This window comes from Chiloscyllium plagiosum, unplaced genomic scaffold (assembly GCF_037043375.1).
Source record: "Chiloscyllium plagiosum isolate Xiang-an unplaced genomic scaffold, Cpla_swu_hap1 HiC_scaffold_37, whole genome shotgun sequence".
Lineage (NCBI taxonomy): Eukaryota > Metazoa > Chordata > Chondrichthyes > Orectolobiformes > Hemiscylliidae > Chiloscyllium > Chiloscyllium plagiosum.
This window is the reverse complement of record NW_028270175.1, coordinates 2468812-2495273: the sequence shown is the minus strand read 5'-3', so window position 1 is coordinate 2495273 and position 26462 is coordinate 2468812. Positions and strand designations below refer to the sequence as shown.

General features: G+C 43.7%; 1 protein-coding gene across 13 annotated transcripts in view; it reads right to left on the bottom strand.

Annotated features, from left to right (window-relative positions):
• Positions 1 to 25885, bottom strand: part of LOC122540474 (polyhomeotic-like protein 2) — a 308477-nt gene extending 282592 nt beyond the window's left edge. For 10 of the 13 annotated variants that reach the window (XR_015753414.1, XR_015753415.1, XM_087980196.1 and 7 more), the window contains exons 1-2: positions 25796 to 25885; positions 7848 to 7951 (exon numbers count right to left, since the gene is read on the bottom strand). The gene's annotated coding sequence lies outside the window, so the exon portion shown is untranslated. Of the gene's footprint in view, positions 1 to 7847; positions 7952 to 25486; positions 25721 to 25795 lie in introns of those variants that run through there. The other 3 variants (XM_087980198.1, XM_087980205.1, XM_087980201.1) reach the window with 3 other exon arrangements.
• Positions 25886 to 26462: the final 577 nt, after the last annotated feature.

The window sequence follows — 26462 nt, the reverse complement described above, 5'->3', positions numbered from 1 at the left end:
ATCTGAGAGTCAGTTTAAATTTGCCCCTAACTGGGCAGGGAGGGGGTTGCATATTGCTGCGGGTGTCCCCTGCCAACGCCAGGAGTAGCCCATGGAGAGTTTCCTGGGCTGGTTCAAGGCAGAATGCGAGCAGAGGGCACTAGGCAAGGCTGAGACAACAGCCCCTTTCGATGTAGGTCAAACGCACCACCTTCCCATCAGGGAGAACAACACCAGCTCCAATAAAAAAGGTGACTGCACTCTGGCATCTTTCCCTCTCCTGCCGATCCACCTGACTGTGCTGTTAATGAAGTGAGTGGGACACCTGCCAGAGAGAGAGGGTAGCCTCTGTTATCCCAGTCCGTGCCGTAATGTGGAGCAGACTCCACTCAATGAGCTCAAACTGCTTTGCTAAAAACTGGAATCAGACAGAACTGGGTTTGCCAAGTCTGCATGTCATAGCCCAGTGTTGCTTCAGAACACCATGGTTCTGTCCCTGCTTGCAGAGAGCCATACAGCCTGGATCCTGAAACATCTTTCAGAATGAAACTAAAACTAGGGCAAATTAACCTAATCAACAGTTTCACTGTCAACTTTCAGAATACATTCCTGAAAACAGATTCACTGTCAATTCTGCAAAGAGGCAGGACAATCTCCAAGATTTGAGAATAAAAAACACATATACAGAATAAGCAGTTTGAAATATTTCACAATAGAATTTTTTTTTAAAAAAAACTTGCTGCATCTCAGAATCAGAGTGTAGCATGAATTCAACCACAGGATATCCCACTTATTCCAACTTCCCACAGCTCAGGCACTGATTTAGGAAAGCTAATGTTGCTGTACCTCCCAGAGCAGTGTACGTTAGGGAAGGAAACCAAACCTTTTTGCAATACTCCAGGTATTCTCCCACCCATGTCCTGTACAACTATAGTAAGGCTGGCTCACTTCGAGAATCAGATTCCTTTTGAAATAAGACCTCATGCACTCCTGTTCACCACTGTCACAAACCAAGAGCCAAAACAGTAAACCAGTTCGGGAAAGGTCAGGGGTTAGAGAAAGCTGAAATTTACTCCTATTGTGTAATGTGACTACAAAATCTCAGACTGTAACATCATAAACACAACTTTGTTTTGTACATAAGGGGTCTAAAATTAAATTATTCCAGTCCTGCCAATCAGAAGTACAGCACCTGCTTATTATAAAGTGCTTCACATCCAAAACAGAGTGACCAACATTAACAGCACAAAAAAAAAGTAAGATAAACTGAAATAATCCTGATCAGGGATCATCAAGAGCCTGAAAACCTCCATTATCTGAAACGGGACCCCAGCTCAAAACATCTCAATTATTCATCACATCAACTGGGAGAATCCCTGCACCCCCCCCCCTCCAGCCAGCATTACTCTCAACAAAATGTAGTGTGGGGAAATGAGAATCCAGAACATATCTGCATCATTAATGACTAATCTTATGCTTTACCTCCCAGAAGCAGCAGCCAGAGTTAGTGAGGTGAAACCTCCTGGGATTATGCTCAGAGTTAGCAATTCAATAAACCATCAAGGTAACATGGAATATTATAACTGGTTTGCCTAATTGATCAGAGATGGAAATGTGTTGCTGGAAAAGCGCAGGTCAGGCAGCATCTAGGGAACAGGAGAATCGACGTTTCGGGCATTAGCCCTTCTTCAGGAATGAGGAAAGTTGGTCCAGCAGGCTAAGATAAAAGATAGGGAGGAGGGACTTGGGGGAGGGGCGTCGGAAATGTGATAGGTGGAAAGAGGTCAAGGTGAGGGTGATAGGTCAGACTGGGGTGGGGGCGGAGGTGTCCCAGTGTAGAGTTAGTAGTGAGCTTATGGTGTAAAGAACAGGGGCAGAGTGGGGTGACATCCTGAATCTGGTGATTCCCACTTCCACTTGGCTGAGGGTTTAAGGTGAACAGAGAACCACGAACTCTCCAAATGGCCTTACACAGATGACAGTGCACTTGCTGAAACAAGCTGCTTTGGATATTTCTCGAGCTTTTGAACAAGCAGCCAGAACTCCCACCCAAAACATAAATGGAGCCTGTTTAGGTAATAAGCTAAACATTGGTTTGGGTAAAGACATGGCACCTGGAGACTTCGGTCAGGGCCAGACAGCACCAAAGGACCAATATGGAGGTGCACCCAGGAGGTCAAGATGGTAACAACTCAAGATGGTATCCAACAAGGAACACCACCAGTATGCAGAATGCCACTTGCAAATGTAACCAGACTTTGCCCACATCTTCCAGAGTGCTTTTGGTTTCTGTGTAACCTTTAACTCCCCGCCATATCTCTTCTAGGCACGCCCACCTTGAAGGCATTCTCTCCTCACCAACAGGATTCCCTTTGCAATTTTTTTCCCACTTTTCCACCATCATTAATAACACTGTCGTTCCTGCTGTTTGACCAGGTATTTGCTAAAACACGTTTTCACAGCCACACCGTTCTGAGCAACTGGAAGTGTTAAATGGATTCTCTCCAGATGCTGCCAGACCTGCTGAGCTTGTCCAGCAAATTCCATTTCCAGCTCTATTCCCTGCTACATTGTGTGCTTAACACTTACTCAAGGTAGGGAAGAATGCCCAAAGATGCATTTAGCAGTAAGTATTTTAATGAAAATATGATGTTATAGTTTAACTTCCCTCTCAAATGGTCATCTTCTATTAATAAACTAATAAGCAGTTTTAATAGATATCTGGCACATCCCCTGCGACATCTCAAAAGGGTCATACTGTTGTTTAAATGAAAGCAGGCAGGATGAGCGTATATTTGGGAATGAAATATTAAGAGGAGATCTCCTTGAACACAGGAGAGGAAGTATTTTTCATTTATAGCCACTTACAAATATTACATTCCTCAGATATTATAGACTATGTATTCCTGCAAGCAACCCATTTACCAGAATGAATAAAGCTCTCCCTGTAATCTTGGGAGTTGATAAAAAGGAGGGGAATTGGTTCTTTTGAATTGTATTTTTTTAAAAAAAGAAAGCAAGGGAGGTGTGTGTTTGGGGGGGGGGGGGGGGGGGGGGGTGGAGGGAGGAGGGGATGCTGCAGCTTGATATATTTTGCCAGAGTCAGTGCAGATTATTCCAGATTTTAAAAAAAAGGGGGAAGTTGTTAAATATTTAAAGTCAGCACGACAGAAAAAAGGTTACCACAAACAACCACAATTGCCTTCTGGCCTGAAGGTCTTGCAGATGTCTGCAGGAGTACACAAGACCAAAAAAGTCCGAACTGCTTAAACAACTATCTTTGCCTGTCACAGATAGCAATCGGACACAAAGACTTGCGTAGTTTAACACTGAGTTTTATGATGTTGGTCAACATTTGCAGTTGTACAGCATGAAACAGACTCTTTGGTCCAACTGGTCATGACCAGATATCCTAACCTAATCTAGTCCCATTTGTCAGCATTTGACCCATATCCCTGTAAACCCTTCCTATTCATATACCCATCCAAATGCCGCAATTGTACCAGCCTCCACCACTTCCTCTGGCAACTCATTCCATACAGACACCACCCTCTGCGTGAAAAAGTTGCCCCTTAGGTCCCCTTTTAAATTTTTCCCCTCTTAGCTCTACTTTTGGACTCGCCTACTTTGGGGAAGACGACCCTGTCTATTTACCCCATCCACGTCCCTCATGATTTTATAAACTTCTATAAAGGTCACCACTCAGCCTCTGATCCTCCAGAGAAAGCAACCCCAACCTATTCAACCTCTCCCTTTAGCTCAAATCCTCCAACCCTGGCAACATTCTTGTAAATCTTTTCTGAACCCTTCCAAGTCTCAACATCCTTCAGATAGGAGAGAGTTTACCCTTTTACTAGATCATAGTTTCAGACAGGTTTGTAACAGAACGGGCAACTCCAACATAGACAGACATTGATGGAAATAGCATGCTTGTGAGAGGAGTCTAATTGCAAAATGGAGGGTGCAGGGTTACCACAAAAAAACCCTTTCTTAAAATGATTTTTTAAAATCAAATAATCTGTGACCTCCCGAAATACTGGCATAAAACAGTGAAGTTTCTTGATCTGTTGCCATGTGCATGTGCCCCAAGGCTGGCACTGGCTTCTGTCTGCCCTGAGCTGTGCGCATGACCCTTCCTGACAGAGAATCAGGAAAATATGGTACAATATCACTGCCTCAAACAAACACTTACTGATGATATTACACACAGAGGATCGATTTCAATACTGCCAAGAGCAGTCTTATTTTAAGAACCTGGAAATGAAACTAGGTAAACAAGTTGGTCATTGATAGACCTGGTACCATTCAGAACTAGGACAGAAACAGCGTGCTCGGAAACTCAGCAGGTCTGTACAAAAAGGAGAAAGAGTTAATTTCAAGTCCATTTGACTTTTTCAAAACCATTCTGAAGAACAGAAAGATTTCTGAAGAGGACTCATACTGGATTCAAAACCACCTATTTCTCGCTCCAATGATGCTACCAGACCTGTGGATTTGTTCCAGCACCTTCCTTTTTATTTCCAATATGCAACACAATCAATCAATCCTCATTTCCACTGCCTGTGGATCGGTGTACTTCCAGACTCAAACCTGTCTCTCTCCCACCAGTTGTTAGGCCTGGTCTTACTGAGTAAACACTGCATGGCCCTTCAAAGTAAAGTAGGAATACAAATCGTTTGTGGTTACCCATGGGAAATCTGCATTCTCTCACATGAGGCCTGAATATATTTTGCTTTTAATTCAGAGTAGGTATTAAAGAGTAGGTATCAAGGCTCAAATGAGCCATGTGTTCTGGCTATATGAACAGCAGAAATATTTCTAATATATACTATTGACAATCAGTAGCAAGGCACACATATCAGGAAGCAGCAGCCAAATGGATTTCAAAAAAAGGTAAACATGGTCATTTAGGCTCATTGATTATTCATGGGGCAGGGGGGTGGGAATCAGATTGCAACTTACTGTCGCCAGAGTGTAAATGTTGGACAGTCAGCTTTCCCACCTCATCCCCTTCAGTGGGTGTGGGGTATGGGGTGCTGGACTTGCTGACTTCAGGTGAAAAGAAGGTGCCTTCAGTAATGTGTCCCCACCTTAGTGTGCATACAGACCTGGCTGTAACACTTCAGGCATGGGAACTCAAACCCAAAGCAAGATGAATTGGTGTGTCCGAAATGCTGAGATCCCACTGGACAACTCTCATACACTAGTCAGTGCACATCAACGATGTGTTTCAGCTCCCATGAGCCAAAGAAAAACTCAAGTTGCACATGATCTCTCTCTCTCTCAAAAAGTATGAACTCTTTTCAAGGATGGGAATTACCCAAGAGGTGATGTGATTCTGCAGGATCACACTTTCCCCTCTCTACAGACCTGATTTTAAATTGATTGCATTGCTGTATAGAAACTATTTACCAAACCAGCATTAATTCAAAAGGAAACCAGATAAAACTTGATGAAATGGAAGACTGCTGTCATGGCATCATTTACTCTTTGCTGCAGCCAGGATGCAATCCTCTCTAACCAGAACATGTTATCGCAGATCTGTTACTTGGCTTTATTGACACAATTCCACCTTGATACGAATTATTAGCTGCAAATGCTGAACACTGGGTTAATGGGGAATTTGTAGTCCAAAATCACATATTGTCCATTCGGTCAGGATCCTCTCCCCTTTGGGAATGAGGCTGATGTTTACAGGGGGCAGTTCATACTAAACATTCATGCACCAGACAGTGCCTGTGTCTCTGTCTGTGTCTGCATGTGTGTGCATGACAGTGTGGCTTCAGAAGGCTATTCAACCAGGAGAAGCAAAAAGCTGATCCCAACCCAATATTGGCACCATGGTGTTGGACAGTGGCCAGGAGCTCCAGCTATTTATAATAAACTGTGGCTGAAAAAATATAACGAGGCACTGTGGTTAATCATAGGACCGGCGTTGGTTTTGAAAATCTGCACACAGCCCAGAATACCATCAAACCTGGCACTGAGCATTGTAGTCCATTGCTCACAAGCCAGAGAGCTTCGATTTAACAACACACTGCTGTTGTTTCAAAAGGAGCTTCGAGCAACATGAATTTCAGAAGACCTATTCACTTGATTCAGGTCAGATCACACTGACCCAGTTAGAGTGAATCCATCGCTACTGGAATACTATAGCCTGTATAAATAGATCATAAATCAGAGCTTTCATATTGCTCAAGCACAATCCATGTTCTCCATGGTACAACACCAGCACCAAACAAACTCAGCTGAAAGACAAAGCTGGTTTATGTAAAAAGAAAGGTAAATCCCCAAGGGCTAAAATTGTACCATGTAACCAGATTACACAAATACTTGCTCATTCGAATGCAATTTTCATTACAAATGCTTCTGACTAGATTATCTATAAATCAAACTTCTGAATGCCAAAAATAAGTATTCAACAAAGATGGCCCCCATTTGGAGGTGCCTTCCCACACACAGGTCCATGAACCAGGAAGGTCCCAGGATACTGTGATCAGGCACTGGTGCTGCTCAGGATCATCAGTCAGTGAGTTTGGTTGGAAAGGTAGAAGGTAAATGTGTGAATGGAGTTGGTGCTCATTTCAGGCTGGCCTATCCATTCCCCAATCCCAGTAGAGCAGCACAATGATGGTCACTGTCCTAGCTTCACAGGAGGATGGTTACTTGGTGAAATCCCAAAAGGTGCTGGTGCCTTTTCATAGATAAATTTAGAACGTGCCGCACTCTTGATTGCAAGGTGAATAAATACCACAGCTCATCACGTTGTACCAGCTATCCAGTAGAGTAACTGCTACCATCCTCATTGCTGGTGGGGATTGGAGGGTTTGCTTAGTCAGACGTTGTACAGGAACAACACTAGTCTAACAAAAAGGCTCTTGCAATAAACCTGTTGTTTCCAACATGATGGCAAATCAAGTACAAATTACAACAGTAAGAAACACATTGTTACAGAGACTTTAAAGAGCTAGTCAACAGGTCTCCATGTCCAGGCTGTTCTGCCTCCCCTTGGCCATTGGTACAATTGACAATGGGGTGAGAGCTGAAAAGTGTGTTGCTGGAAAAGCGCAGCAGGTCAGGCAGCATCCCAGGAACAGGAGAATCGACGTTTCGGGCATGAGCCCTTCTTCAGGAATGAGGAGGGTGTGCCAAGCAGGCTAAAGATAAAAAGGTAGGGAGGAGGGACTTGGGGGAGGGGCGTTGGGAATACGATAGGTGGAAAGAGGTTAAGGTGAGGGTGATAGGCCGGAGAGGGGGTGGGGGCAGAGAGGTCAGGAAGAAGATTGCAGGTCAAAAAGGCGGTGCTGAGTCCGAGGGTTGGGACTGAGATAAGGTGGGGGGAAAATGAGAAAGCTGGAGAAATCTGCATTCATCCCTTGTGGTTGGAGGGTTCCTAGGCAGCTCAGGACCTCTCTCATTGTCCCAGAGCCTGTTCTCCAAAGCTGCTTCCCTGCCTGAGCCCTTATGATGACATATTGGGCAGCGCTTTAAGTATTCCTCAATATTAACCCTTTCAAATTCATACACCCTTATACAGTTAGCTCAGCTAGCTGGATGGCTGCTGCTTTGTGATGCAGACAGTGTGGGTTTAATCCCCACACACTGGCTGAAGTTACCAGGGAAAGACTCTCCTCCTCAACCTCTCCCCTTGCCAGAGGCTTGGTGGCCCTCTGGTTAAACCCCGACCAGCCCTCTTTCTCCCCATCTACCAAGAGAGCAGCCCCACAGCCCTCTGGAAATATGGCAACTTCTATTTACCTTATCACAACCACCTCCAAGAAATAAAAAGGTCACAGGATCAAATTAATCTGAAAAAAAAAAAAATGGTGTTTGTGCGCTAATAACTGAAAAGTATTTGTCGTACTCACATCCGGAAACTGGTATCGTCATGGAAAGGAGCCACAGAGTCAGTTAGAATCCAATCACTACTCCTGAACATCCTTCAATCAAATCCTTTGGACTCTAACCTCACCTGGGAGAAGAAATAAACAGCCATTTACTGAATAACACCAGCTACTGAAAAATCTTTCAGTCGATTAGCAAGGCTGATGGTACACAGCAACACTATTTCATCTTAAACAATTGTTTCCATAAACTCACCTACAATAGATGTCAAACCCCACTAATCTCCCACTACTGAAAACAAGAAAAGCTGGAAAATCACAGCAGGTCAGACAGCATCAGGATGTTGTGATCTCCAGCATTTCCTGTTTCCAGGATCGGCAGTAATTCACTCCTACGTTGCTTTTAATCTCCCACTGGCTATGGTCACTCTACCTTCTTTACCAGCCCTGAATTCAGACTGAGCCAAAGTTGAATCCAAGTGAGAGACTGTAGAGATTTAAAAAGAAATAGGGGGATTAGTTGGAGTAGCTGAAAAGAAGTGGATACAAAGTACCTGCAGAAAAATAGAGTTAGTTGTAAATGGCTCATTGTGCAGGACATTAAGCGGAGGTTTTTTCTACTCACTCATAATAGCATGACGAACACCTTGGGCCACAGTGAGGCACAGACTGTGCTGGCACAGTTACAGTTAGCTACCTGTATTGTACAATGCTGGCAAGATCAAAGAATCAAAGTCACTCTAGAGGTAACAGCAAAAATCTTAGCACAGCCAGATTTTCAGATACGTGGCACCAATAATAATGTAAAGAAATAAATGGGATATTGCAACACAAACATTAGGCACCCCATGGCCACAATGATTACTGAGTATTCAGCAATGCACCCCACACACACACACTAGCCGAAAGATACTTTCCTCAGTGGATAAAGGTGCTCGCAAACCCCCATATCCAGGTATTCTTTTAGGGAGTAGTCCATCAGTTAACAAGTTTAGGTCACTCCTTCACTGCAATTCAACAGGAACAAATAAAATTCTTCCTATTTCAAGGGAAAAAGAATTGCATGTGGTTATGTGGACTAACATCCTGCATTTACATGGTGCCTTTCACACATCTTTCAAATCAGCTACTTCCTTTAGAGCAAGCTATCAAAAGGTGATCCTTAAAAAATGGTGATTCAGAGTTTTGAGCCAGGAGCTAATAACTGAACAATTAAAAAACACAAACTGATTACTGGTGGCTTAAAAGGGTTATGGGAATAGAGAGAGTAAAAAAGCATTGAAGTTTCAATTAGCATGAGCACATGATTGACACAGCAGGATCGATGGGCTGAATGAAACACTCATGTCCCAACATGGAGAACTGGAAGAGCACAGACTACCCAGAGCATTGCAGAGACTGGAGATGGGGAGCCAGGGACAGTTGACAGTGTCAGAACAGAAATTCAGCTGAGCGCACGCAGGGGTGCTGAATGAATGAGACTTGATGCAAATCAGGATACAGGCAGCTGAGTCTTCAATGAGCTGCATGTTAACAGAGAGTGGAAAATGGGAAAGCAGCCAGCAAAGCATTGTAATAGTTTACAGTATTTTATAGGCCATTAAGTTGTAGTGAGATAAAAGGTACAATGAAGCTCAGCATTGATGCACACAAATTTGCAAAGTATAAAGCCAAGCAGTAAATCATGGTTGACAAAACACACCAGTTAATCGCAGTCCCTGCTCTTTTCTCAAGTATTGATCCAATTCCCTTTGGGAGGCTTCTGTTGAACTCATATCCACTATCCACTGCCCCATCAGGCAGTGTGTTCCAAGTCCTAACCACTCACTGGGTTACAGAAACAAACAAGAGGCTCAGTTGGCTGGACAACTGATTTGTAATGCAGAGTGATACCTAGAGTGTGGTTCAATTCCTGAAAAAAAAGTTACAAGTTTTGGATTTGAACAAATAATTTCCTTGATAGATTTAGTTTTGTGAACTCGCTGAAACTAACTCTACAGATTAGATAGTGACCCAAGTGTGTTACATACCCACACAAAAGGTGTAGAGTTCATTTTTAATATGCAGCTTTCAAACAATCCCAGCAACAACTCTGTACAGATACTTCATGCATTCCAAATCAGTGTTATCATTTTTTGCTGATCCTTTTTGTTTTGTCCCTGACTAGAGGATATTCTTTAGCTTTTTGAACACATTTTGTCCTGTACAGGAATATCTCCCCTCCTGTCAAACACTACTTAGCCAGCAGCTTCTCTGAACTTCACCCAAGTCAGGAAGCAGATAAGAAAATAATTCTCATCTAACAACAGAAATCCATCTTGACATTTTGCCCTTTAGCATCATGAAACAAAAATCATTTAGCTTTTAACAATATAGGGAAATGGAACTGGGTTTTCTCAAAACCCTCTTTAGATCAAGTACCTTATTGATTAAATATGCATTAATATCTGTACACGTTTATTTAAATAGAAACAGGTCTACAATAAAAGGGCAAAGTGCAAGAGCAAGTGAGGAGAGATCAAGCAAAACTGGGAAAAGACAACAACCAGTTTCCACCTGGGAGGAGGGTGAAGTATTCTGCCTGTGTATGTACTGGGTTTTAGATTTAGATTTAGATTTAGATTAGATTACAGTGTGGAAACAGGCCCTTCGGCCCAACAAGTCCACATCGACCCACCAAAGTGAAACCCACCCATACCCCTACATTTACCCCTTACCTAACACTACGGGCAATTTAGCATGGCCAATTCACCTGACCTGCACATCTTTGGACTGTGGGAGGAAACCGGAGCACCCAGAGGAAACCCACGCAGACACATGGAGAACGTGCAAACTCCACACAGTCAGTCGCCTTAGGCGGGAATTGAACCCAGGTCTCTGGCGCTGTGAGGCAGCAGTGCTAACCACTGTGCCACCGTGCCGCACACTGCAATGTGTTGAGGTAGCCAGTACTGTTACTGTTACTGTTGTTACTGTTACTGTTACTGTTACTCCTCACTTTGAAGGCACACGAGAAATCAAGCCCCATTATTCCCAAAATCACCACAAGTTAAAAGATGTTAAAACATGTACAGAATTTCCCCAATTTACCCAGTTTTCAGACCCAGGCTGGTAAGAAGCACAGAAACTGTTTCTGTACTGAACAAGAATTAACATTTATTGCAAATGATTGGACTTTAGTCAAGGGTAAACCATCAGGGTACAACACTACAAATTACAATTCTAACCCTCCGTGTAAACCCCCCTTTACACACAAACTGAAAAAAAGGTTTCCTGGCAGAAGCAACTGGAAAGCAGTTCAGGGATCCCCATTCACTGGTTATTGGGATGTTCCTTACGATTCTTACACTGGTCAGAGCATTGCTTTTCAGTCAGGTTTCTCTAGATGCTTCCACTAGCTCGAGAGAAAAGCAGGGCAGCTGCTTTGCTCATATAGAAAAAAAACTCAGACCCATCAGTTTAAAGTCACTGTTACAACGGAAGGAAAAATTTACTAGTTTCTCTCATGTTGAAAGTGGGTTTTCGACTGCAGACAGAGTGATAGCTTCGGTGCTGGAGGAGACAGAAATACTTGCACCTTGTTTCCAGCCTCAAGCTGCTGTTGAGTCAGCCAAGAACCAACCAATCATTGACAACTAGGCACTGGTTATAAACCAACTTGTTGCTAACCAGATTCCCTGCGTGCCAGTAAATTTCAGCCATCTCAATTACTGTTCACACAAGTGTGTGACAGGGGACTTGCTTTTTTAAAACCTGCAGCCACACTTCAAAACTCTGCTTTTTAAATACTCTCTCAATTCACTCCACAATTCTTTTAAAAAAAAAAGGCACAAAAAAATTAAAAGTGACACTGCAATGTGAACGACAGACTGTTTTCTGCTTCTTCATTGTGCTGGCTGAAGGGTCACCGCATTCCCAGCCGCCCACATCAATTTCCCATACTCTCCGAAAGGAATAAATGATTGGGAAATCCTGTGAGCTGTTTCAGGTGGGAATCTCCTGTTACATTCCCTCCACATGTTGGGCCCTCTAACTGGTTTTCAATGCAAAATGAGTTGTCATCAAAACACATTACAACCTACACCCCATGTGCTTTCTGCCTAGAGCTCAGGACTGTTCTAGAATGGGACACAATGTGTCCGCTAACTAATCAGCAGTTACTGAACCTTTTGAGCAATTTCAAGGGAAGATCAGTTAGACAACGCACAAAACTGAATGAATTTCAGAGCTGGAAGAGAGGCAGCTACAGGCCGAGACAGCAAATTGGAATTACAGGAAAACAGCAAACTTTCCAACATCTAAATTTCATGGAAATGAAAAAAGGTGAACCAATACAGAATTGGGACTTCTAGTCTGAGGGGCAAAACTATAGAATCCAATTTAAATAAGAAATGTGAACAAATATGACAGAGAACAGAGGTACAACCTGCACTATGCACTGGACCTCAAGAGGGATTTAAAGGCCAGATGGAGAAATGTTGAACAGACACTTTGAACCATCTACAATAAAGTTAGTTATGAATGGTTATGACCAACACCACACCGTGCAGGGAGAGGAAGAGGGATCTATTCAGAGACAACTAGCCAAATCCAGCTATTTTGCACAACTGAAGGATGAATGGACACAGGATTGACCTGGGCACAAGAGATCATGCTGTAAGAACACATCTGCTGAGAGAGGAGACACTTAGCCTCAAAAAAGATACTGATATGCAGAATCTCTGAAGCTGCTAACCATCAATCAGAGATAGGTAAGGGAACAACAGATGATGCGGAGACACAGACCAAGCTGAACAAGGTCATCCTACCAGAAGAGAAAAAAAAAGGGGAAAAAATTCTAGAAGAGCCAACAGAAATGTCAAGGTTGGAGGACAGTCTGTAAATATTAGGCAATAGGAGGACTGCAGATGCTGGAAACCAGAGTTTAGATCAGAGTGGTGCTGGAAAGCACAGCAGGTCAGGCAGCATCTGAGGAGTAGGGGAAAAATAAATAAAATCGATGTTTTGGGCAAAAGCCCTTCATCAATGGTCTGTAAATATTGCAGAGCATCTCCTAAAAAGAGAAAAAAGGAACATGCTCAGTACGAGGAAAGCAGGGCTCTAACTCATTTCACTCTGAATCTACACAGAGCTGCAAAGACCTCTGCAAACACAGCAACCTCAAAACAAAGGCCTTGGAGGTAAGGTTCAGGCTCTATGCTGGAATGATGGTTATCTCAAGAGGATGTGACAATGTTTCTGTATCCTCAGGATGCTCTGTGCTGTGCACCTGTGTGTATTGGATGTTTGTCTGACCCCATCTCTAGCTGGAGCTGCGTTCAGGTCCTTACTGCACAGAATTCCTCCTTATTTTGCTCTTTCAGTTGTTCAGGGAAGGGAGGTGACTGACAAAGTACAGGGTCGAGAAGAGAATCTGTGCGTGTGCGATGTAGCATTAACAAAGTTCCTCGGTTCATGGCTGAGAAAGGGTGGACTGCATGGGCTGGGTCCAAAGAGGTCAGTCCTGCTTGGCATCTTCAAAAACTACCTACCCCAGTGTGCACACTGCATATGCATAGATTCACCCATTTCTACAGGAAGCCTAGTTGGTCCCTGTTCTCACTCCCTCCATATATCCCAAATCCAAGCTCCTGCAGTCACCTGTAGGAGTTTCGTTGGTCACTAGGACAGTACAATCTACATACATTGGATGATTTAAAACAATGTTATATTGTCATTATACAACCCTAGTGAGTGTTGTATTTGCCAAGTCTTGTCTCTCCAACTGGAGAACAGAGTTTGCACTGTACTGTAACTGTTGAACATTTCAGAATTTGAATCCAGTGTCAGAAACATTCAACTGAAGCTTTTGAACACTGCTCCCCTCCCCCCCAATTTATTTCCAACCCCTAGGCTGCAAATCAATTCTCACAACAATCTTCATTCCAAAACAACAATTTTTTCTAATTAAATCCAAGTTCAATACTGGATCTGGATCAATTCCAAAGAGAATAATCTTATTCACAGCACGTTTCTACATTTGGATAGTCACTGCAGCATTGTTAGGCAATAGCAGACCGCCGATACTGGATGGAATGGTGCAGGATTGAGAAACACTGCACAGCCCATCCTCATCTTCCAAAATCTTCAATTTAACACATTCCCTTACAGTGTGCACATCATGGCCTGATGGGCAGCCCTCTTACTTTGGAAGGTTATAGGTACAAGTCTGGCTCTGGGACTGGAGTACAGAAATCTAGGTTTACACAGTGAGCAGAGCACAGCTGGAAGGTGCAAGATTCCAGATGAGATATTAACTAGAGATCCTATGTGCTTCATCTGGTAGGTGTACAAAATCCACTGTTTCGAAGATTAAAAGAGGGGGAGACAGATATTTATACTTCAAAATCAGCACGACAGACAGACAGATTATTACATTGCTGTTGGTGAGAGCTTACTATGAGCAAACTGGTTGCAAATTTCCCTTCATTACAACAGTGACTGCTGTTTATTCACTTCAAGTGGTTTATGGTGATCTCTCACCACACAAAAAAACAAATCCTTTTAAAAAAAATGAAAAAAGAGAAACAGTCTAATGAAGGGACAAGATGTTTAAAATTGTTGTTGAAGCAGTTTGCTTTGCAGTGCCCTTAATAACAAGCTGCTGTAGACTAAAAATCGAGAGACCAATCGCTGGGATCAATCGACAACTTTGTTATCTTTGGACAATGGGATTGCTCGGATGCCAGAAGGTGAGAAAAATGACCTTGGACTTTTATCAATGTGCAATCCTGCTGAGCCTGAATTGTGAAAGGATATGGTAAAATGAACCTCAAGCTGAAAACATGTTGCTAAAAGCAGGAGTGCAGACTGGGAAGCAGAGCTGGAAACAACAGGGTAGACTGCAAGCATTAGCAGCAGTGTGCCAACAGGTTGGAGAACTAGCCATCTCCTGTCACACCCCATTCCACCCCCAATTTTAATTTGGGAAATTGGAAAGGTTAGCTAGTCATTTTCTACATTTCCAAGTCTTACCTCTTAAAGTACAGTAACTAGATCAGCTCTTCTTTAGACTCTCAATGATGACCAAGTTGTGAAAGAGGTTGATTTAAATCAGTAGTGGTTTAAACCAAGGCAGCACAGTGGCTCAGTAATTAACACTGCTGCCTCACACTGCCAGGGCCCAGGTTCAATTCCCACCTCGGGTGACTGTGCAAACTCCACACAGACAGACATTCTCCCAGTATCTGTGTGGGTTTCCTCCCAGTGCTCTGGTTTCCTCCCACAGTCCAAAGATGGGCAGGTTAGGTTAAGTGGCCACGCTAAAGTGCCCATAGTGTAAGGTGCATTAGTCAGGGGTAAATGTAGGGAATGGGTCTAGGTGGGTTACTCTTCAGAGGGTCAGTGTGGACTTGGTGGGCCAAACGACCCGTTTCCATACTGTAGAGAATCTAATCTAGTTCATCAGGTTCTACATATGGACAACTTTTGCAACTTCTGCAAACTTCAGAAAAGATGCCAATGAAACAACGTTTCAGCCATTACCACTTGCATCAGCTGTTCAATGATGTCAAATGTGGAAGTAGAAACAAAGTTACCATCTGGAGAAAAAAAAATTACAAGCCACTTGGAGTTACAGCCAGTGAGAAACAGAGCACGAGAATTAACAAATGGGGAGGTGGTTGTGCAGGGATGATAGACAAGACAACACAAAGGAAAGGTGGGTGTGGATATTCTGGACAAATACAAAAGTGCTGGAGAAACTCAGCAGATCTGGCAGCTCCTGTGGAGATACGGAGTAATTGTTGAGTCCGATTCTGAAGCGGAGTTTCTCTGGCACAGTGTTTGCGTTTGTGTTTCAAAATTCCAGCTTCAGCAGCATTTTGCTTTTATTCCATAATTATAAACTTGGTTTGGACAGACTAGCTTGGAAGGTGTTCAAATTAGGCCCATGGGAATTATAGAGGCTTTTGCCCAAAACGTCGATTTTACTGCTCCTTGGATGCTGCCTGAACGGTTGTGCTCTTCCAGCACCACTAATCCAGAACCATGGGAATTATAGTCCTGGCTCCTGAATTTTGGAATATTGACCACTTGAGAAGAAAAAAAAAGTCAGTGACCCTCCTGGGCAGTGAAGTTCCTCAGCTGATACGTTACACCATCAGCAGCAGACTCTGCAGCAAGCCTGCTCCTGAACTTGCTCTCCAGTCCTGACACAGTGGCGTTGGTAACACTCCATTCTCATCCTGTTCATTAGCACCTGCTGTCACCTTTACAGCAAGGCCTTGTCTGTACTCTGCTGGCCAGAATACTATTTTTAGATTGGATTAATAGACGCTATCCAAAAGCAGAAACATATCAGAAGTAGTATACAGGTAGGTCCCACAATCAAATGTCTGGGGTGGAAGGGGTTTGTTTATGGGGAAGGATTGCACCAATATCCAGACAGCACAACTTACAAAGATGGACATGGAAACGAGGGGGCACTGTTTAAAAAGGGATCTTCCATTTAAGATGAGGATGAAAAGATAGCTCTCTTGGGGTGTTAGTTTGTCATCAGTCAAGTTCTCCTTTCCAGAGAGGATGATATCCAGTCTTTATGTTGATAATACCCTCTCTTGTAGTATGAAGCAGGTCAAAACAGGGTATCGGAGGTGCAGACAGCAGAATTTTATTCAACTACAAATTGGCAACATCATGGCCTGGCATATCCCCCATTAAGCCATTACCATCAAGCCAGGGGGTCAATGGAGATTGCAGGAGGGCATGTCAGGAGCAGCACTAGATGAGGTGTCAACCTGGTGAAGCCACCAAACAGGACTACTTACTTGTCAAACAGCAAGTGTTGGACAGAGCTAGGTGAACTACAATTAACAGATGAGATTGAAGCTCTGTAGTCCTGCCACATTTAATTGTGAATGGTGGCAGACCATTAAACAACTCATGGAGGAGTCGGCTCCGCAAATATTCCCATCTTCAATGATGGAAGAGCCCAGCACATCAATCTTCAGCTAGAGTGGATGATCCATCTCTACCTCCTCAGTGGTCCCCACCTTACAAATACCAGTCTTCAGCCAATTCGATTCACTTCACACATCAAGTAACTGTTAGAGGCAGACAGAAAAAATGTGGCCATGGGGTTTGCCATTCTCTGCCTGAAGTTCTGGGCCACTCTGCATTTAGGGGAGGAATTCTTACACAGACTCACTGTGATCACAAATGCTGTACAAGTTTGCTTAGAGTGACAGGCTCAAGTTTACGAAGGATAAGGTGGGTTATAGTAGCATCAGATAACAACGAACAGAGTGATCAGTGAGTGAATTAGTGTGGTCCTTGTATCCAGGAGTAACTACATCAATCAACAGCAACTCAGCACCAAGGTGTTAAATTGTGTCTATAATAATTCAAACAAAAAAAGGGAGCAAAATTGACATGGATGCAGACAACAGACCAAGTCCCATCAACATGAAGTTTCTGAATCCACAGACTCACTCAGTTAGGAGTAGAAAAGAAAAGGGCTGGAGAAACTCAGCAGGTCTGGCAGCATCTGTAGAGAGAAAGCAGAGCTAATGTGGAGACTGGTGTGACTTTTTTTCCCTAGAACACTCCTGAAGAACAATTTTACAGACTTGAAGTATTAACTCACTCCCTCTTCACAGGTGCTGCCAGATCTGCTGAGTTTCTCCAGCAATTTCTGTTTTTACTACAGATTTCTAGCACCTGCAGTATTTTGTTTTATTTAGAAGACTTTGTGAAGAAACACATTGCAAATTTATGATGGAAAGTGTGGTAAATGCCTCAGGAAAAAAAAAAGTCACAGACAAGTACACAAACACAAAAACAATATTGTTTGTTCCAACACTGTTTTCTGGAGAAAGTTAAAACTAAGGCAAGCTGGATATTTGTTTTTGCACAAACATATTTCATTAAACTTGTGGCAATGGTGCAAATCCACCCTCTTCCAAAAATATACTTTATACATAATCACTAAAGCAGTTCAGTCCCAGACAGCAGCATGATGAACAAACAAACTTTGGAGAAATCAGAATTAAATGTTTCAAGTCAAGTGACCCTTCCGGATTGCCAGGGAGTTCTGAGGAAGGTTTTCTTGACCCAAAACATTACCTCACTTTCTCTCTCCATAGATGCTGCCAAACCTGCTGAGCTTCTCTAGCATCTTGCTTTTGTTTGATTTACAGCATCTGCAGCTCTAGAGTCAGAGAGATGTTCGTACAGCATGGAAACAGACCCTTCGGTCCAACTCAGTGTTGAAGTCCTGCTAAGATTTGCTTTCCTAAAATGCAACTCCTCACATTTATCTAAATTAAATCCAAATGCCACTTCTTAGTCCATTGGCCCATCTGATCAAGATCCTGTTGTAACCTTCTTCACTGCCCACTACACCTCCAATTTTGGTGTCATCTGCAAACTTATGAATTATACCTCTTATGCTCGCATCCAAATCATTTATGCAAATGACAAAGAGTAGTGGACCCAGCACCGATCCTTGTGGCACTCCACTGGTCACAGCCCTCCAGTCTGAAAAACAACCCTCCACCACCACCCTCTGTCTTCTACCTTTGAGCCAGTTCTGTATCCAAAATGGCTAGTATTCCATGAGATCTAACCTTGCTAACCAGTCTCCCGGGGGAACCTTGTCGAACGCCTTACTAAAGTCCATATAGATCACATCCACTGCTTTGACCCCAATCCTCAGTTTTTTTTTGAAGTAACAATCAAGTTCATTAGACATGTTTTCCCCACGCACAAAGCCATGTTGTTCTTTCAGTTTTTAAAACAAACCTTGAAGTTTGACTCTACCCAAATAAACCGAAGACATTGCTTCCTCATTCAAAATTGTTTTTGCACATTTGAGGCACAGGGTAGGTGACTCCATTAACTGAGTGGACTCCCATTGTACTTTGACACAAAGGCCTCAGACACTCGGTCACGGACAACTCCTTACTCTGAAAGACCAACAGGTTTCGGGTAGACTGTCTTTGACAGTCTGCCCATGGAACCCACCTAAGATCATCAACCCTCTTTTCCCCGCAAGGTCTTCAGGATGCTATGTGCTGACCACTTCCTGATGAACTGGTAGTCCAAGGTGATTATCTTTCACAAATTTCTCCAAGAAGGACAGACTGTACAGAACGGCACAACCACTAGAAGCGTTCTGTTGCAGCCAGGCCAGGCCCAACTTTCGCAACACTGGTGACAGGCACCCCCACCTCTCGTTTTCCAACACACAAAGCTATGCTGACTATTCCTAATCAGTCCTTACCTTTTCAAATACATATAAATCCTATCCCTCAGGATTCCCTCCAACAACTTGCCAACCACCGAGGTCAGGCTCACTGGTCTATAGTTCCCTGGCTTGTCCTTACCACCCTTCTTAAACAGTGGCACCACGTTTGCCAACCTCCAGTCTTCCGGCACCTCACTTGTGACTATTGACAATACAAATATCTCAGCAAGAGGCCCAGCAATCACTTCCCTAGCTTCCCACAGAGTTTAGGATACACCTGATCAAGTCCCAGGGATTTATCCACTTGTATGTGTTTCAAGACATCCAGCACCACCCCCTCTGTAATATGGACATTCTTCAAGATGTCACTATTTCCCACATTCGCGATTGCCCATATCTTTCACCACGGTAAACACTGATGCAAAATAATCTTTTCTATCTCCCCATCTCCTGCAGCTCCACACAAACTGCCTTCCTGATCTTGGAGGGGCCCCTAGTCACCCTTTTATCCTTAAATGTATTTGTAGAATCCCTTTGGATTACCTTTATCCTTATTTGCCGTGTCCTCTTTTTGCCCTCCTGATTTCCCTCTCAAGTATACTCCTACTGCCTTTATACTCTAAGGATTCACTCGATCTCTGCTGTCCAATACTGGCATATGCTTTCTTTTTATTCTTGACCAAAACCTCAATTTCTCTACTCATCCAGCATTCCCTACACCTATCAGCCTTGCCCTTCACTAACAGAAGCACAGTCTCTGGACTCTCATTATCTCTTTTTGAAAGCTTCCCATTTTTCAGCTGTCCCTTTACCAATGAACATCTGCGAGGAGAAAGTGAGGTCTGCAGATGCTGGAGATCAGAGCTGAAAATGTGTTGCTGGAAAAGCGCAGCAGGTCAGGCAGCATCCAGGGAACAGGAGAATCGACGTTTCGGGCATAAGCCCTTCTTCACTTTCCTCATTCCTGAAGAAGGGCTTATGCCCGAAACGTCGATTTTTCCTGTTCCCTGGATGCTGCCTGACCTGCTGCGCTTTTCCAGCAACACATTTTCAGCAATGAACATCTGCCCCAATCTTTGAAAGTTCTTGCCTAATACCATTAAAATTGGCCTTCCTTTAATTTAGAAATTTTAGATTTGGTTTATCCTTTTCCATCATTAATTTTAAAACTAAATAGAATTATGGTCACTGGCCCCAAAGTGCTTCTCTACTGACATCTCAGTCACCTGCCCTGCCTTGTTTCCCAAGAGTAAGGTTTGCACCTTCTCTAGTAGGTACATCCACATACTGACTCAAAACGTTCTTGTACACACAAATTCCTCTCCATCCAAACCCTTAACACTATGGCAGTCCCAATCTATGTTTGGAAATTGAAATCGCCTCCATAAGCACCATATTATTCTTAAAGACAACTGAAGTCTGCTTAAATATTTGTAAAGCCTCTCATTCCATATTAGATTAAATTACAGCATGGAAACAGGCCCTTTGGCCCAACAAGTCCACACCGACCCGCCGAAGCGCAACCCACCCATACCCCTACATTTACCCCTTACCTAACACTACGGGCAATTTAGCATGGCCAATTCACCTGACCTGCACATCTTTGGACTGTGGGAGGAAACCGGAGCACCCGGAGGAAACCCACGCAGACACTGGGAGAACGTGCAAACTCCACAGAGTCAGTCGCCTGAGGCGGGAATTACAGAGCTTCTGCTCAAAACATCGATTCTCCTGCTCCTCAGATGCTGTCTGACCGGCTATGCTTTTCCCACTCTTCAACTTTCATATTTGTTTCTCAATTCCCCACCGATTATTTGGGGGGGGGGGGGTTCTTTAATACAATGAAGGTGGTCATCCCTTTCTTATTTCTCAGTTCCACCCAAATAACGTCCCTGGACATATTCCCAGAAGTATCCTACCCAAATACAGCTGTAATGTTATCCCTTATCAAAAAGGGCACTCCCCCTCCTTTCTTGCCTCCCTTTCTATCCTTCCTATTGCACTTGTATCCTGAAACATTACTCTGCCAGTCCTGTCCATCCCTGAGCCATATTTCGGTAATTGCTTTGATATCCCAGTCCCATGTTCCTAACCATGCCCTCAGTTCATCTGCCTTCCCTGTTAGGCCTCTTGCATTGAAATAAATGCAGTTTAATTTCCCAGTCCTATCTTGTTCTCTGCTTTGTTCCTGCCTGCCCTGACTGTGACTCGCTCCTTTTCCCAACTGTTCCAGTCTCAGACTGGTGTCTTTTCTCACTGTCTCCCCATGTCCCTCTTCCCCAACAAGTTTAAATTCTCCCAAGCAGCTCTAGCAAATCTCCCGCCAGTATATTAGTCCCCTTCCAACTCAGGTGCAAAACATCCTTCTTGTACAGCTCACTTCTACTCAAGAGGAGACTTGAATGATCCAAAAAAAAAAAAAAGTGAATCTTTCTCCCCTGCACCAGCTCCTCAGCCACACATTTGTCTGCTCTATTCTGCTATTCCTACCCTTACCAGCTCATGGCACTGGGAGTAAGCCAGATATTACCCTTTTAAAATGCCTGCCTAACTCACTATATTTCGACCTCAGAATCTCAGGTTCTCTTCCTATATCATCAGTTCCAGTGACCTCCTGTTGATCCCTCTCCCCTTTGAGAAGATCCTGCACCCTACAAGATATCCTTGATCCAGGGAGGAAACACACCATTCTGATTTCTCACTGTCAGCAGAAATGTCTGTCTGTGCCTGTGATGACAGAGTCCCCTAACTCAAAAATCAATCGCTTGATACCTTGTGTACCCCTTGTTACATTAGAGGCAGTCTTGGTATCAGAAACCTGGCTGTCTGTGCTAAATTCCCCTGAGAGTCCATTATCTCTACACTTTCTAAAATAGTTTACTTGTTTATGGCTTTTAAAAACAAAACTGCATCAGACAGCCATTCGCCCTTTCAAGCTTGCTCCATCATTCATTACAATCGTGGATGGTCACAAGCAAATACTCAATTCCTGCTTTCTCCCCACCCCCCACATATTCTTTGATGCCTTTAGTTCCAAAGTGTGAGCTCCATTGAAACCATACATTGTTTTGGCCTCAACCACTTTGTGGCAGAGAATTCCACAGGATCCACACTTCCTGGATGAAGAAATTTCTCCTTATCTCAATCCTAAATGGGCCAACTCATGTCTTCAAACTGTAAACCCTGGGTTCTGGCCTTCCCAGACTTCAGGAACATCCTTCCTGCACTTAGTGGGTGGCACAGTGGCTAGCACTGCTGCCTCACAGCGCCAGAGACCCGGGTTCAATTCCGGCCTCAGGCGACTGACTGTGTGGAGTTTGCACATTCTCCCTGTGGTCTGCGTGGGTTTCCTCCGGGTGCTCCGGTTTCCTCCCACAGTCGAAAGATGTGCAGGTTAGGTGAATTGGCCATGCTAAATTGCCCGTAGTGTTAGGTAAGGGGTAAAGGTAGGGGTATGGGTGGGTTGCGCTTCGACGGGGCGGTGTGGACTTGTTGGGCCGAAGGGCCTGTTTCCACAGTGTAAAGTAATCTAATCTAAAATCTAAAAAATCTAGCTTGGCAAGTCCGGTTAGAATTTTTATACGTTAGAACTCTAAAGGATCTTCACTTATTCTTCTGAACTCCAGCAAATATTATCCTAACTAATTTCACCTCTCCTCATACATTTGTCCATCATCCCAGGAATCAGTCTGGTAAACCTCTGTTGCATTTCTTCCTCAGATAGGGTGGCCAAAACTGCAGACAATATTCCAGATGAGGTTTTACCAAGGCTCTGTACCATTGCAGCAAGACATCCCTGCTCCTGTACTCAAATCCTCCCACTATGATGGCCTAAGTACTATTTGCTTTCTTCACTGCCTGCTGCACAGGCATGCTTACCTTCAACAACTGAAGGGATATGGGCCAAGTGCTGGCAAATGAGACCAGACTATGTTCGGACATCTGGTCAGCATGGACGAGTTATACCAAAGGGTCTGTTTCTGTGCTGTACAGCTCCCTATGACTCTATAGCTGATACACAAGGACAGCTAGGTCTCTTCACACATTCTCTTCTCAATTTCCACCAATTAGACAGCACCTTCCTAACACCAACCAGAAGGACAAGGGCAGCAGATACATGGGAACACTACCCCTCCAAGTCACTTACCATCCTGACTTGGAAATGTATTGCTGTTCCTTTATCATCATTGGGTCAAAATCCTGGAATTCCCTCCTTCAGTGCACTGTGGATCAACTCACAGCATACAGACTGCAGCGGGTCAAGGAGGCAGCTCACTCCCACCTTCTCAAAGGGCAACTAGGGACAGGTAATAAATGCTGGCCCAGCCAGTGATGCCCACCTCTGAAGTGAATAAAAAAAGTGAACAAATTGGCTGCTTCATCTCGTGCCCAACAACAATGACATTTTAAAAAGAAAGGAGTACTCCATTGGCCGAGAAATACTTTGGGATGTGAGGTCATTGTGCAAGGCACTATGGAAATGGAAACATTTTCCTCTTTGTGCCAAACTGACCTTGCAATTGACAGAAAGCAATCGTGGGATATCCTTGGATGTTGATCCCAGGAATCTCAATCCCAGGCTCCTTGCTTCCAGTCCCACACTGGCTCATGAATGCTGAAAAAGATCACAAGATGCAGTAACAATGCCTCTCTCTGGGCCAGAAGGTCTTGGTCCAAGTCCCACCTGCCCCAGAGGGGAGTCTGAGCAACAAAAGAGAAAAAAAGGGCAAGGTGGTGAAAACAGTGCGGGGCAGCAATGATACATCGTAAACACGTTTTGCAAATTCAGTTTTCCCATGGTTCCTCCCCCGCTCTCCCCCCAATTATTTTTCATTCTTCCATCAGTGTGGTACTTTTATGAGTGAGTTTCGTACACCAGTGTGCACAGGTGCAGGAGGCTGGAAACTTGCATGAGACAAGGATGTTGGATGGCAGTATAACTCCAGGACATGCAATTCATCCAAACTCCACTGTTATACCCAATGTCAACAGAGTAGGATCAGACTTATCCTGAATGGACTGAGTGACAGTATACAAGAGGGTGGAAGGGCCCAAAGCATTTTGCTCCCTGTCTTCACGAAGACAATCCCTTCAATAAAACCAACACTGAAAACAGACACCAGCCTAGACCTTGCAATCCAAGTGTCACTTTTCTGATGTTTGAACACAGCAGATCAACTCAGTGCCTGGGGATGTGCAGGTTAGGTGGATTTGCCATGGGAAATGGAGGATTACAGGATAGGGTAAAGGCAGTAGGTCTGGGTGGGATGCTTTTCAAAGGGTCAATGCAGACTTGATGAGCTGAACGGCCTGCTTCCACATTGTAGGGATTCTATGATTCGACAAACTCCCCTGGAAGTTTACCTCCATCTACAGTGAGTTTAACTAGCTTCTGACTCTCAGCACCCTGACCAAAGGCAGTCTGTTAGCAGGAAACCATTGATTAATTCCATTTAACTTCCATCAATAACCCAGTGGTGGGACTACTAATGACATTACAGTAAAGAGCTTCCTCACACAGGACTAACTGCACTGAGCAGGTAATTAATTCGATGGTCCTGTAACTAGTTTAGCAATTCCTTGCAAACAATCCTGGAGCTGACAGATGTTAGAATTTACACAACAACATGTACAACGGCAATAGAATGTAATGGATTACTGAGAGTGGTCAGGACAACACTAGCTATAAATGCTCTCTGGACATTTGGAAACAAAAGATATTTTTTTTTCCTTAATAATTTTAAAAGAAAAGTGTAAACAGGTAATCACCAGCCCCGTAAAAGCATATTGACTGAAACCACAGCAGTAATCGTCACCAGTTTCTCCCATTCCCCAAAATTTTAACTCAAAAATAAACCACTTCCCAATTTTCTATTGCAAAAGTGGGCTCTTTAAACTAGATTGGTTTAAAAGGCTCAACTCAAAGCATTCGCAGGGCAGTGGTCTTTAGATGTTAATATTTATACAGATTTACGGGCTGTGTGCGCTGTTAAAAAACTTCATCATCCCCTAACGTATTTAATTTCAACAACTGAAATGTGTGTTTTGACTCTATACAAATGCAGACACACAGAGTCTCAGAAAGCAGCAACTGTTAGTACCGAAGTCCCAGGCTCCACTCTGCTTTGGTCCATCAGCCTTCATTTCATTAACTATTTCAAACACGCACAGCACAGGGGTCCCCAAAGACAGTTACATGCAAATGAGAAACTAACAGTAGCTTAAGAATACTCTCTTTTCATTCCTTTATTTCAGTTAAAAACAAAGCTACTGCCTCTCACTGTCGCCGGTACAATTAACACGGGGGACAAGTGTGATAAGAATAACGGAGATAGCAGTGTTCCTGCTGCCGCGGAGATGGTCAGCGCCGTTGTGACAGAGTCACCAATGAACCCAGCTCTAACAGGGCGACATTCACAGTTAAAGCGCTACTTACAGACCAGGCTCTGTCATACAAGCTGCCGGGAACAGCACGGGTACGGAGTAGTGACCGCACATCCTTCTCTCTGTCTCTCGGAGATTAACAAGGCACTTGCACAGGAGAAACCTGACAACCTTTCACTACACAAAACAAAATCTCTCAGAAACAAGCTGTAAATATAAATACACGCAATTCAGCTTCCTAACAGCTTGCTTGTAGTCCCAGATAACAACCCAGACAGTTAAACACGGCTCTGAAATACAAACAGTACAACACTGACACTTCCCTCAACTCCACAGATTTCCTCCCAGCCAGTATCCTTACCTCTTGCCTGAGAAATAAGATAACACACTACACCATTCCCAGTCCTTCTTCCTACACACCAGCATAGAAAAATTCTACAATTCATTTGCATTCCAAAATGCATCACATGACAGAGACTTCCCCAATAGTCATGAAGCATTATCCCAAAGACACTCCCCTCTACTTTAGGGTCAGGTCCATACTAACAGGGCTGTACCACTGCGCTTACAAGGGGTGGCTGCAAAGAGACATTTAATGTCTTTTATTTGCTTGTTATGCCAGCCACATAAACAGCAACTTGCAAAAGTGATACACCATAGACTGGGGCTGACTGAGGTGATAACACAATTGGACCATTTTGCTCCTGGCTCCATTTATACAAGAGCTGCAGACGCACAAAGCCAATCCTGTGCTGCTTTGTATGTTTATTTCACATTGACAATAGTGATATTTTCTTGGCCAGCCATCAGTAGATGTGTTTTTAATCAATGTGTTGCCAACAGTAGGTAGTTTATTTGCTGCAGCCTCTGTTGCCTGGCAACATTCTACAGACATTCTCTACAGGAAAAATGCCAGATATTCTCCATGCAGTCTCCAGAACTCGTGATGTGATGCCAAACTGATACTGCATCACGTATTCTCAATGAATGCAAATTTATTGCATATTCACACACACACACACATAACC